Source organism: Lichenostomus cassidix, chromosome 9 (assembly GCF_008360975.1).
Source record: "Lichenostomus cassidix isolate B80296 chromosome 9, HeHo_3.0, whole genome shotgun sequence".
Classification (NCBI taxonomy): domain Eukaryota; kingdom Metazoa; phylum Chordata; class Aves; order Passeriformes; family Meliphagidae; genus Lichenostomus; species Lichenostomus cassidix.
In genome coordinates this window covers 19,179,865-19,194,710 of record NC_139490.1, presented here as the reverse complement: position 1 = coordinate 19,194,710, position 14,846 = coordinate 19,179,865, and the positions used below count along the sequence as shown (strand labels likewise).

The following is a 14,846-nucleotide window of genomic DNA, read 5'->3' as shown; positions in this document are numbered from 1 at the left end:
TCTGCCCTAAAGGCACATATTCTCTGGTCTAAAGAAATTTTCCACCTGCAGCCTCAGGTTGCATCTCCTAACATCCCCCCAGCTTTGACATGAGCAAAATACAACCATCACCCCAACCCAAGAGTACCTGTGTGTGTCTCTAAGACACTAAGAAGACAGGAGAGATTCCCCTTTTTCTCTTTAGCCCAACTCATGCACAAGGCCCTCAATCTGTTTATTAACTTGATGTTACAGCAGAGCCATGTGTATATACAGAGGCAAAGCTTTTAAGAGGTTGGGTAGCTCTTTAGGATATAAAATCACACTAGTTTTAGTAAAAGGTGTGTGTCACTCAGGCTTCCACAGTCTGCAAATCTACTCCTGCTTAAAATGTCACATTTTCCCTTTAAAGGAAAGAGGAAAGAAATGTTTGCCCTTCACAATCCTTAGATATTTTTACTGATCTTTTGTTGACCATTTTGTGAACTCAGAAGTCTGATGTCAGTTACTCTATAGAAAGGATACAGGCTGTTCTGCCATATCTGGAATTATTTTTAAACACTTCCCCCTCACAAACTAAATCCTTGGAGGCTATGGGGGAAGGCAGACCAATTGGTTTATATTGAGAAGAGAATATCTTGCAAGAATTTAGTTCAGGAAAAAATAAGGAAAGTGTGGTGAAAAAACACAGGTTGTACAAATTCATGGTGGAGGTATTTTGACAGTCATGGGATAAAATCAACAACTTATTTCTGGATACAAAAGCTCAGGTCAGACATTTCAATCAATGGCCACATGTGTATATTTGTGTCCCAGGCAAACTACTGGCAGATTGATACATCTTCATCATTATTAATAATTATGTCTCTGATGGCGTTTCCACAGCTATTTGAAATAACTACTCCAACCCCTTCCAGCAGAAGTTTCACCTCTTTACATATATACAAAAGTTTTCCTTTGCCTTGAAATTCCAGACAGAGTATCTCAGGAAGAAAACAAAATGAAAACAAACAAACAAGTCTTCCCCTGCTCGAGAAGCTCAGCCATAACAAATAACAGGGGAGAAAATTCACTGGCATGACTGGGGAAAAGTCATAAAGGATGAACAATCTGTAACTTCTGAACAGAATATACATGGAAGCATATAAAACCAAAATAACAGAAACAGGCTTGGTGAGATCTAATTTTAATTGAAAAACATTGGATTTTCAGCTGCTTTTTCTCTCAGCTTTCAGATTTTAATTTCAAATATTTTTCAGCCTCTTACATTGAGATGAGAGGTGATCATGGGCCTGCCTGTAGGGGCTACTGGGAGGGGCAGCTGAAACTGAGCAGTATTTATGATCACTGATAGCAATACCAGAAACAACAAAATAATAATGCTGTCCTTTAACTCACTTTCAAAACACCATAAGGAAAACATAATAACAAACCAAACTGCCCAATATTTGTAACCAGCTACATTCCCAATGGCAGGTTGCAGATATTTAATTGTGAAAAGATGTTAGATATTCTCTCACTTGTCTCCTCTGCAGATCTCCAAGGGGCAATTGGAGCAGGGAGCAGGAATTGGTTGGTACAGCACTGATAAGCAAGCAGGGTTCCTGCAGCACCCATCTGCACCCTATGCCCTCTTTTCCAACCCAACACTTCTACTGCCAGCTTACTGCAGCTACCACTGCAAGAATTGCCTCATAGTTCCAGTCTGACTAAAGAATACCAGTCTGAACTCGACTAAAAACTAATTTTTTCTTTGTTTTGGCGATTTCTGGTGCTTTCGAGAAAGTCTCAGCTCTTGGAGCCACAGGAGACTGCAACAGCTATGTTGCAAATAATCAATTATTTCACTTAAAGGTGAGGTTCTTGGCTCTTGTCAGGAGTAGAAAATGAAAAAAAAATACAGTAAAACATATGTCACTGAGATTCATTTTAGCTGAATCTCATGATTTTGGGGTCTTTTAAAAAAGGCTGGTAGGTAATTACAGAATAGAAATGCAGAAAGACGACAACAACAAATATCTATCCTGGAAAGCAGAAAGAGAGCATAACGTAACAATACATGTTACACCTCCAGCCTACCAAACTTCTCTTTCAGATTTTAAAGAAAACAAATTTGTAATTCTTAATGCTGTCAAGTGACAGCAAAATTAAAATAGAACTTGAATGTTCAGTGCTGCCCACTGCAGCACAAAGAAGTTAACTCCCACTAGAGACAAAGTTGCACACTCAAGTCATCTGAAATTTGTTAAAGACCTCAATAAAACCAAACTCATCACTGTACCTGACAGGGGCCCTGGGTCACTGGAATCAGGCCATCTACCAGATGTCACATCTTGCAGAACTTTGTCATATCCTTCCTCAGACCCTTCTGAAATGTTGTGCTTTCCGAGAGGTTTCTCAGCAGTGCTGAGGATGTCTGCTCAAGAAACAAATCCACACTTCTTTCAGAAAAAAATGCTAGGTCTTTAGCAAATGATTTTGTCTTCAGTTATTGAATAATACTATTTATGCACTTGGAAGCCCAACAGAGTTTATATTTTTTTCCATTTTCCATTTTTTTCCAGTGCAGATTTAGTCACTACCACTTTTAATATGAAATCCTATCTAGCAAGTATTTTTTAAATACACTACACTTTCTGTGCAACTCTTCTGTAGCATTATTAAAGTATTAAAGCTTTAAATTTATCATGGGCTTTTGACAAAAATTATGTTTCACATTCACATACTCAAATCATTAAAATTATATTTTTACACAACTTTAAACAAGTACACACATTCTTTAGTGAATTCATAAGTGTATTTCAAATTCACTGATATTAAGAATAAGACCTGAAAAACAACTCTGAAGATAAACACACCAAAAGCATAGGTAAGATATCTGTAACTGACTTAGGCATTTTAGGTATGTCCAGAGCAGAATCTGGACTGTCTGTCTGTCCCCAATATCCAAGGTGTGTGGATGCAGACACTTTGCTCCAGTCAGTGTCAGAGTGAAGCACAGAGCTGGGAGGTGGAGGGGCTGCCCAGCTGCTGGCAGTGAGCACAAGGAAGTTATGCAGATTTTCACTGCCTGAAACTGAACTCGGGCATGCACTGCTCGCTCCCTGGCATTCACACACCGAGTGAATTTCTTGGCATTCATCTTGGTGTCTTGAGGATTAAAAGGAATAAAGGCCAAAGTAATAAAGTTAAGTATTGATACTAAATGGTGTAAGACAAGACAGAGCTATATCAATCCCCATTACATTTTTGGTATGTCTTGCAACATAGGTTTCACTCGAGCTCAGTTTGTCAGCAAGTGTCTGTAAGGTTCCAAAGGGTCCCAAAGTTCTGATCCAGACCCTCTGCACAGAGCTAATCCTACAGTCATGGCCTTGAAAGCACTTCCATTATATTAACATGCAACTGCAAGAAAACACTCAACTTATCCTTTAAAAGAATTTATAGCTTTTAGGGTTTCATCTGAGATGAAGGTGAAATCCATGGGGATGTGATCACTTTGGTTAGACCTCCACCATCAGAGGAACACACGTAAGGACACTGGGGCTGGTGGTCTGGCCCACTGAACTGTTTTCTCTTTTTAGCTTAGGAATTATATAGGGACTAACTAGAACAGGAAACTTCTCCCTCCCCCCAGCTTATTAAATGATTTCCTGTCAGTCCTTAGAAAAAGCAACTCATTGCTCAAAACCTTAAGAAGTTGTGAGTGGCTCACACCCAGACTGGGAACAACAGGAAGGGAAGGATAAGCAGAGCTAATTGGCCTTTTTACACTTTGCCAGGCTGGACAGCACGTTGTAGATAAGCTTTCTTCACCAGTGATACCCCATCAATGCCTGCCCCTCTTTCATTTTGCTTTGCCTTTAAACATGACCGTGTCAGATGAGATCCTGGCCAACACCCACGGGTGACTCCATGACCTTCTCCGCATACCAGCACTCAGGGAAGCCACATTTCCATCTGCTCACTCCACCATTTCTCATGCACAATAGAAAGAAGCCATTTTTCCAGGCGCCTCCTTCACATAATTAAAAAAAGCAGACCAGTGTGAGCATGATCACCTAATGTGGCTTTCTCAAAAGACACACTTCCCAAAATGATCTTTCTAAAACTATGTCAAGTGTTTATGTATTTGTTCTGGAACAAGTACCATCAGTAGTTTGGGAAGAAAGTCTCACAGACCAACAGTTTGGCATCTAGACCAAGGACAAGCTGTGCTGTACATTAGGTGCCAGTCAGGGTATGTCCATACAGCCTTGATGCTTAGACACATTTTTTCTAAAGATGGCCCTAAATGATCCTTCAAAGAATTAAGGACAGTCCTTTGACCACAATTGCACAGCAAATATTCCTTTTTAAGTCCTGCTGCCAACATGCAAGCATAAAAAAGCGCATAAATTATATTAACACGCATCTGATTTACTAATAAATCTGCATGTTTGAAATGCTAGATGAAACACACTTAAAAAAAAAATAATCTCACTTTTATGAAATTGTAGGGATTACTTGCAACAAGTCAATAAGCATCATTAGTGACTTAGGCCTTGAGTGACATTTCCAGACCTCCAAACAACCTCAGTGCTCAACACTGCATCAGTCCAGGACAGGACACACCACGACTAATGCTTTCCAACACTGCTGGGGTAAGGTGGCTGTTTCCCAGGGCTCACCAAAAACCCCCCGATATTCCAGCAGAGCCCAGGCCTTTGTTCCCAGCAGCAGCATCGAGTCAGGGCATGCTCACTGTGACGCAGGAGCTGCGGTTCCTGATTCTCAGTTAGTCACTGACCACTGCTTGTTTATACAACAGGTCAGGGGTGCTACCTCACACTCATCCCTCTTGGCCAGAATCCTGTCATCTGCAGATTCAAACCACATTCTTTCATCTGCCAACTGTGTTTCTGATGGACGAGCCACACCCAGAATATCTGAAATCCCACCCTATATATCCATCCATCCATCCATTTGAAGGGCAATTGCTGATAACTGCTTGAACACAGGTTTCCACTGTGCTTCTCACACATGTGCTTTGGCAGCTCCATAGAGATCTGAATTTTCTAGATTTTCCAGCTTAGAAAAACAGCCTGAATACATTCTTAAAAAATTTTTTTAAATTACCCTGTTTTCTCTGTTGAGTTGGCCTCTTACTGGGGAAGAAACAAGGCAAACCTGGGCAGCAAAATTTAAGATCTAATTGCAGCTCATACTCTTTACACCACTTTTACTTGGATTCAGCATTTATACTTCCTATTTTGCACTGCATTTAGAGCAAAACTTGATGGTTTTTCCTGGAAGCATGTACTCTTGGATGTGATGAAAACATTGCCATCATTTATGGCAAATAAAAAGATCTCAGTAGAATTTTAAAAACCCTGCCATTATTTTTACATGCAGAGTGTAAAAATAAAGATGAACACACTGATTTTTTTTATTTTTTTTTAACTTTGATACATCTCACTTCTGTCTCTAATTATTTTAAAAACATATTTGTTGGCCACCCTAAAGAAACACTTTATGCAATGTGTACAACTGGAAGGAGGAGAGTGCAACAAAGAAAAATCCACATTTTTCTATTGATAATCAACCATTTCAAGTAAAATGGTCCAATGGTTATACTTATACTTCATCTAACAGTTAAAGATGTTTCATTCTGCATAAAAGACAGGCACTTTTTTTTGTCTCCTAAAATATGTTTCTAATTTAAGTCTGAAAAAATATTTCCATTGTGCCATATATGCGGTAACTCAAAACCAAAATGAAAGGATTAAAATCAGGGCTGCACAGAATGGTTTAAATTAAATTCAGGTAGTGGGGAAGACTGCCGTATCTGGCAAGCTCCCACTCCCTGAGCTCTCTGGCCAAGAGGCAAGATGAAGCATAACAACCCTTACCTGCCAAGTCTACAGCAATTTTGAGGGGTTTATTCATCTCTTAAAATAAAATGTTAATGCTCCTGGAAACTTGCCTAGCCATACAGTAGATCTCACCTGTCTTTTCTTTATCCTCTCACAAATGTACCGTAGTACGCTTCAGTAATGACTGAAAATGTTTTCAGTCTTCTTTCCCTTTTTCTAAATGCACAGTATTTAAACTTATCGCCCATTACACCTCAATGGAAGACGTGACTAAATCCTACAGCTCTTTTGAAAATCTCAGCTAATACGTTGCAAAGAGTTTATGAAGAGCTGAAATCTGGACTCTGGAATGTCCTCATCTGTCACTCTTCTCACACCTATAAAACCTTTGCAGTCCCCCCATAGTCTTCCTAATTAAATCTGCCCCCCCCAGGTGGCTCTGCTTATGATAAATCAGCTTGCACTATTTATGATCCATATTATTACTACAGCCACAAGGAAATGAGCCCCAAGGCTTCCCAAATGCAGCTATGTCCCTCAACAGTTTACTCTTGGCCAAGCAAAGAACTGATAAGCAGAGCTCTGTCTTTCAGAAAAGGCAGCAAAGTTGAAGAATTAAAGTTTTCATGGGCTTCTTAGGAGATTACTTGAAACAGTAATATTAAATTATTTTTACAATCATTTGGGAAAAAATGAAATACAAAAATAATATATAGATCTCCCTGGAGTGTATGAGATTTAAAGACTTTCAGATGGCACCAGTTACAAAACGGTTTAGTAACAGCCTGGCTGACTAAGGCCACAGTTAATCTGTACAGACCATCTACCTTCAGGGAATTCTTTATTCCAAGCCAGGGAGTTCCCAAACTTTATTCTGCTGCATGTACAACCATCAGTAACTGCAAATACCTTCACTGGCAGCATCAGTGCTGTTTGTTTGCTGGGCTCTGTGCCATTTTGAAGTGGTTTATGCCCCTCCCAGCAGTACATTCATCACATTGCCTAAGCTGTTGCCTTCTACAGCAATATCTACAAATCATTATTTGCTGGAAAAGCCAAAAATTTGCAGCAATGCCACACCAAGTCACAGACATGGCTGATTTGAGAAACTGCTACCAAATTCAGTGTTTTAACACTATTTTCCATCTCCTTTGAGAGGAGTTTTTAGGATACATTGACTTGGAAATTTTGACAACTTTGTCAAAAAAAACGAGTTTCTCACCTTTCTTTTTGGGACCAGGGGTATCATAACAGGTCAAAACCAAAAGAATTCTTTATTACATATCAAGATCACGTCTGATGAAATGTTGTGAGTTCTGAGCACTTTGGGGTGGACTGACAGCAAGTAATGGAACTACTCCTCACACCATGCATTCTGCAAAACAGAAATTAAAGGGGAAAAAAATTATAGAATCATTTAGGCTGGAAAAAACCTTAAAGATCATGGAGTCAGTTCTGTTCTTCAAAATTTGTCAGGAAAAAACCAAAGGCATGGCTAAGCAAGGTTGTAATAAAGGCTGTTTTTGTTAATAATTCCTTCTTTCTTGAACCACATTTCATGAAATGGTTTAGTAATTCTTGGAAACTCACACACACCACTTGCCACTGAAAAGGAAAGTAAGGATACCCGCAGGGAAAGAGGTGGTACCCAGCTTGACCTTCTGCAGGCTGCTCTCAGGTTGATGAGATCCAAAGTGTGCAGAACTCCCTGCTGAGGTCCTGCAGAGCCCTATCTGCCTGATTCAAGCTCTGCAGAACTGAGGAGTTAATACAAAACTTGGCAGCACTGACCAGGGCTGAGAGACCAGGGAAAGAAAACTGCACTGTCAAACAGGAGGTAACTTTTCAGTTCTGCTTAAACTCATGTCCCAAGTGAGTTATTTCATGATGATTTCAACTGCCACATCAGTGACCTCTGTGTTCTGAATGTGTTTTCAGTACTGGCGCATGCAGAAAGCTTTCTCCTTAAATTACAAAGAGTTCAAATAAGTATAATCCTAAACGGGATCTCAACTTCAGAACAGAACCAGAGCCACTCGTGCCATTATCAGATCATCTTCTCAGACAGCCCGAGGTCAGGCCAACCTAGGCAATTACTTGTAGTCATTTGTGTGGAACTCACGGCATTCGAAAGCCTTGTGAAAGCTCATCAGGCTGCACAAACTCCAGAGGTCATTTCTGTTCCTTCTCATTACAGGAGCTCTTAACAGTGAGTGGATTAGAAAATCTCCATCAATTCTAGATGGCAATATTTGGCTTATTAAGAAAAACCAATGTACCACAGCCCACACTGAAGGGGAGATTGGGACTAATGCCTGAACTCCTGTGGCAAGGCTGATCTGTAACACGGGATGTTTCAGGGAGAGTGGCATCTCCACAGGAACACAGCATAGTCAGGGAACAATTCTGCAAAAATACAGGCTATGACAGAAAACATGGCACCTATGTGGCAAGAACATAAACCCCAGAGGCTTTAAGCTTGCCCACATCAATGTATTTTGAAGGCCTTGACAATGACGTTGACTTTCAATGTCATTAACAGCCCAGACAGAGCACTGCTGGAGCACCACCACACTACTGGGCTCCTGCCATCATCTGACACTCTGGGTGCACAGACCCAGCTGGGTGTGCCAATAGAAGGTCTGCTGAAAAGCTAAGACTTTGCACTGCTGCTCTCAACTCCTAGCAATTCTCTTTTATTTTCCCAGACCTTGCTCTGGTTTGTAAGGAAACCCACAGAAATCAGATAAGGACAATCACAGTACATTTGGGAAGTCTATAGACCCCACCTCCCATTTACCAAAATACCACTAATTATGCTGATACAAAGATACCAAAAGGGATCTATGGAAGCAAAAGATATCCTTCAAATTAAATAGAAGCAAAAATACTGCTGAACTCATTACAAAAAAGAATTTGGGAAATTTAAGCAATCTCCTCTTTTGGTAAGTATTATGAACTGGATGCAGTGGTTTTTCTTCCCTGCTGTCAAGAAAAAAAATAAATTAAAAATTAAAAACCAAGCTGTATTATTGCCAGACAGCTAGCACCCCATGCCTCAGCAAGGAGACACAGCCCTTTGACTCAAACCCTATTCTGACTATTTCAGCACAAAAGGTTCAACTGGACAGAGCCCCACGGCCAGGCAGTGCCCATGCACACACTGAAGGACAACAGCAGGGGAGCATTGGCAGTACACAATGGAAGCTCTACAGGAGCACAGGGAGTTGATCCTGCCCCATGTCCAATGTCCATATTTGTTTGGAATTGTCACAGGAAACATAAGTGCCATAACTTTCCACATCTACTCCCATATACGTATGTATATTTACACAAAAACAATGTAAAGAAGAGTTCAGTTCTATTTGGCAGCCACCTTTCTACTCCCCCTATCCAGTTGCTGGTAGCCATCCTCCACTGCTGAATAGACTTCATTTTTCATTTCTATTCTGCCTTTTATCACTCACTTCCTAGAAAATCATTCCCTTTATTCACGTGCATGTGTTCATTGTGTCTGGCTATTGCTCTTAATCATTACATTGGTGCTGTGTAAAAGAAAAAATAATCAAAGTGATCTCTCCACTCTCCCCCCTTCAGAATTTAGAGATATGTAATGCTAACTTTTGTTTATACAGCTAAGCCTCCAACAGTGGAGTTGCTGCTTTATCATTTTCATTTTGGGATATCTCTTAGAAACCAATTGTTGCATTCCCTGCTCTAATACTGTTTTGCTTGAGCATTTACCAATATGCTAAAAGAAAAACTATGAAGTAGGACAGTGTGTATAGCTAAAACAATGTGTACAACACAGCAGATTTACACTAGAAGTCTTTATAGAGGGAAAGAAGAAGTAGCAAAATATTCTGCCTGAGCTGATTTAACATTGTTCTACCTTGCATGTGCACTGCCTTGACAAGCACAATGTATAAAACTGTGATAGCTGTCCTTGTCAAAGAGCATAAGAGCCTGGAGATACCATGGGCTGAAAGCCATCTCCTAGTGTAGGTGGTGCTGGAAGGGATTGATTTGCCCAAAGTAGAGAGTACACTATGCTCACCTACTACTTAGAAATTTTAAAAAAGGTTATCAGTTATTCCCATTTATGTCTACCTCTCAAATATTTTTGTTGACCTCGAGAAATCTACTAATGCCCAGGGAGCATTTTCTATCTAACATTATCACTGATTCCAGCAGCATAATTCTCCCCATGGCAAAGCATGCAATCTGCACCTGCCACCTGGACCTTCACCATCCTACTGACAAGTTCCCTTTCTGCCCTGTATTTATTAGTGTTTAAACAGAAGTCTTATTTTGGCTACCATGCCAAAAGAGGTTTTCTTCTCCAGGGGCTGTCAGTTCTGTTTCTGGAGCACGAAATAGCTGGGTTTTTCCCTGCTCAGGAGCAACGTCTGTGTTGGATTGCCACCACCTTCCCAAGCAGTCCACTGAATCTGCACCTGTATGTCCTTTTACAACACCCAGTGCAAAATTCCACCCAGGATGCACACACTGCTCATCAGGGCATTGCTTCACTCTGCATACTTACTCACCTGTCACTGCAGCACAGAAGGTATTGCCACAGCAGACTCAGGGGACATATGGACTTCTCTCTGCAAATGACAATATGTCCTGAGATCACTTTCCACTCAGCTTCACCCTGCAGGGACAGCTGTCACTCTTCTTGGGTGGACAGCTCCCATCAGGGTTTTGGAATACAAGGTTTTAGTTTCCTCCAAAGTGTAATCAACACAGCAACAGGTAAGGACTGGCAACAGAAAACTGACATGGGGCTTCCAAATAAATCCATACAGGGCTGTTGCATGTAGATACTAATAAAAATTGTCACCCTCTCAGGTGATAGGTAAACAGGTAGTGAGAAATCAAATGACACATATAGGGAAGGAATTGATCTATGAACTGATGCTCATACCACTGAATACATCTACCTGCAGAGTTTACTTCTCCACAGCATGAATGTACCAGCAGGTGACCTGGTATATTCGAAATGGGTTTTCTTTAGGATCCCAAAAGAATGGTCACAGCTTCCCTTCTCTCTGTCCAGGACTATGAGCTGTGAAGCTGAACAAACTGACTCGTAGGAAGCTGACCTCACAAATTTCACTATGATCTGCAAGTCAGTAGTCTCAGGAAAAGGAGATACTTACTGAGGTAGGTTCCTCACCCTAAGAGACAAAGAGAGTGGATAGGTCTGCAGTGAGTAGAAAACTGACTCCTCCACACGCAGCTTAGGTTTTGAAACCAACTGAACAGGTCAAAGGCACATGGAAATGACCCACTTATAAACAAACAAGCATCAGAGAATGGTCTTCCCAGGGCCGTAGCCTGGGAAAATAGAAAGTAAGGGATAATTAGAAATTTGTGATGCAGTTCAACTTAACACAGAGGCAGATGTTTGGTTTGGGCTCAGCCAAGCAATTGAGGGAAACTGGGAGAGAGAAGGATGCACTGCCCCTTTCCTGCCACACACAGAACGTGCAGAGACTGCAGAGACTGCAGAGCTGCTGGAGCATCCCTTCCCTCAGTGGGTCAGGCAGGAGCTCAGAGCCCTTGCAGGAGGAACTTCCTTGAAAAATGCTAAAGCCATTGGGTATGTGCCTTTAAACCCAGCTGTCTGCTATTAGGATTTCATTATTGCACACTGCTCATGATTTTGGCAAGACTGTGTGACAATTAACATGAATTCTTCTGGGAGGGATGCAGCACATGACATCATGTAGTAAATTTTCTATTAGAACCTTTCATTTGTGCCCTACTGTACTTGTTAGGGTAACAAATTCAAAATGAAAAATGTAATTACCCAACAGAGCTTTCAATTGTATCATATATTAACTTCTAATACTCTAAGTATTCATTCTCAAATCCAAATCTGGCACAGAACATATTGGAAGATGAAACTTGACAGATCTAATCAGACACTAATCCGATTCTTTGACAGACACTGATTTAAGAGCATTTCATAATGAGAAGCCTCAAGTAAGATAATAGCAACAGTTGAAGAACAATTACCCTTGGCTGCCTCAGTGTTGGACTCTGAAAACTCACATGCTAACAAATGCTAAGCAAAAATGCACAACCAAATAAAACTCTTGGAACAAGCAGCATTTTGAAAAAAAATGTTTATGGGAACAGCTTTCTGAAAACATGACTATTATTGGGAACCAGTGGTTTTCAAACATTAATTTGTGCTCAAAAGCCCCTTAGATAAAATTATTCTAAATTTACGGGTAAGCAGTTCAGACAAAGATTAATAACATGTTTTTCAAGAATAATCACTAGATAGCTAAAAGGGCAGGATATGATAGAGTCTGCAACTTGGTCAATGAAACAAAAGTGAACACATCTAGTATATACAGACCTTTATGACAAAACTCCACCTTAATCCCCTCTCTGCTCTATTAGTGCAGTGAATTACTGGACAGCAGAAATGAACTGTTTTTCTGGACTTTTAGGCTAAGTTACCAGGTTTTAGGACTTCACGTGGTTTTACCAGAAGACTCATCATAACAGAAGATCTAAACAACCACAGGCTAGGCCTTGCCACCAATTAGAATCACACTGGTATTAACTACCCCTTTTTGTGTGATCTCTGACTTGTGGTTAACTGCGTAAACAAGACTGCTCATGTCCCGTTTTTATTTCCTCCTCAGTCTTTATACTAATTGCTGTAGGTAGAACTCTTGTGCATTTAAGTTCACGAACTCAAGCAAAGTACAGTGCTCATTCTGAAAGCTCTGACGCTATCCCATTACAAATATTGGCTTCTCTTTTGAGGTGCACTTTCGTCAGACACCATGCAAGAACATAACCCCACAGCATTCCAAAGATTTACTTTTCTGGGCAATTACAGGGGAGTATTCAAAACTTCAAGAGAAAAGCTGGGCACTGCTAGGATAATTTGTTCAAGCTTCAATAATTTTAATAACATGAAGACTGAGTATATCCTCAGACAGCCTAGCACAAATCCCTTACCAGAATCCTGATGCAATACTATTTTCACTCCTAGGCAAAGATACAAACTTCCAAAGCAAATTCAAGACCTATAGTCTTCTAATGTTAAGACACTTTCCTACCTTTTCACTGAAATTTTCTTCTACTTATTAATATGCAACACAGTCCTAGAATTAGCAGTAATGAGAAATACTGAAAGCATACTTACTTTGTTAATTAATTCAACAGAAGACAAAGCTGTTTTAAAGATGTTCAGCCCTGTGTGTTGGTTTTTGAACAATTTCACCACTAGTTTGCAACAAAAGCAGAAAAGAGCTGGAATTTCCATGAAGATTGGGAGTGCATCTTGTTTTAACTTTTCTGTTTTCTGACAACTCTACCATCACAGGAGGATAAAAGCCAAAAAGACCCAAACAACCTAGATAAAATATTGAAAGTAAAGCTGTAAAATAGATCAAGGTGACTCCAAGGTATCTCAACCACACAAGTGAAAATTCAGCATGTGGTGTAGAATTATAAAGAAGGAGGCCTCAGACTGCTCAGAGCATTGTATTTGTGGTATTATACTAAACCCACAATATTTGACTAAATGATCTTCTGTATCTCTTTAATTTTCCCTCATAACCTCATGTTTTACTTTCCAGTCTTTTCTTCTGCTTTCGTTTGCTCAGTTTCCTTAGAGAACACTCATCTCCCAGCTCCAAGGCAAGTGCAAATGAGATCTGTGTCAGTGCTTGTCTCTGCAGTTATCTTTTGATACTCGCCTCAAAACACCCCCATCTGAAAGCTAAGGAGATGGCTGATTGCCTGTGATAACTTCTCACAAATGAAAACACTAAACAGCAATTCCAGTCCACAACTGGATCCACCTCTCCAGCATGTCTTGCAATAGAACTCTTTTGTCAATAGCAGACTACACCTTTGAAAAACCCCTTTATTTACATCTGCTCTTCTTGTAAAAACAACAGTTACTCGAGCTGCCTATAAATATCTAATATTCAAAACCCTGAGTTCTGATTATTAAAAACTTTTCCAAAAAATTTGCTTCCCAGCATTTTATGTTATCATCACAATCAACATAAGCTAGAGGCTTCACTCTGTAAGATTCAAGTGCTCTTTAATTATTTTCATCAACATAGCCTGAACTATACAATAAACCCAATATTCTTCAGGTGCAGAGGTTCATAGCCTGAACTCCAGCATAAAGCAGATGTTCCTCAGGTGTATGGAGGGGCACATACAATTCCCAGCAATGGATTGCATTGTGTATCAGCTTCTGCAGTGGACATAAATTCAAGTCTCCACATACTAAATGTAAAAAGCACCTTGACAATGACTATCCGCAAATTATTGAGACTTAGCCAGTGTAATTTCATAGAAAAGGGAATAACGCTCATTTCAAATGAAGGGAAGAAACTGTGGTCACTCTGGAGCAGAGGTTGTACTCTGCATGTCTGGGTTAGGGATTGATCACACATGACACAAAAAATCTTGGGTCAGGACATTACAACAGAAGTCCTTCATATGCTGCAGTGAGGAAAATATTTTGCTTTGCAACACAACTCTCCTGAAGGTGCCTATAAGCAGCACTGGTTGTAGCAGTCAACCTTAAAGTTTCCAATCCTGGATGTTTTATCCCTAATTTTCTCCCTCCAGGGAGAAACTGAGATCAAGTCTCTGAAATTATCTGCCTGTCCACACTACTAGGATAATTTTCCTACCAAGTGTTATTCACAAGCAGGAAGCCCATAAAAGCTAAGTTTAAATAAAAATAAAGTTTTCATTAGAATGCTGTAGAATTAGCAGCTGCATCCATTAATTTCCTCCCTCTAGCTACAGAAAGGTACCAGAGAATTTCCAGGACAGGCTACTGCAAGCTTATGCTTCTTTCATGCACTGGAAGAGCTGCTTCTATAGCAAACCAGGAGATTAAACTCTTCATTTTAATTTCTGACACAGCTGTTGATAAAGATGCTAGGTATAAAACCTCCACACTTTTGTGGGGTAAACTCTCCACCCTGTGGCTCACTATTCAGGAAAATC

General features: G+C 40.2%; 1 long non-coding RNA gene across 1 annotated transcript in view; it reads right to left on the bottom strand.

Moving 5' to 3' along the window:
* LOC146433401 (uncharacterized) overlaps positions 1-14,846 on the bottom strand; it is a 162,767-nt gene that overhangs the window by 61,803 nt on the left and 86,118 nt on the right. The window contains exons 4-5 of the long non-coding RNA XR_014854105.1: positions 7,057-7,209; positions 2,261-2,395 (exon numbers count right to left, since the gene is read on the bottom strand). This is a non-coding gene — a long non-coding RNA (uncharacterized LOC146433401). The remainder of the gene's footprint in view (positions 1-2,260; positions 2,396-7,056; positions 7,210-14,846) is intronic.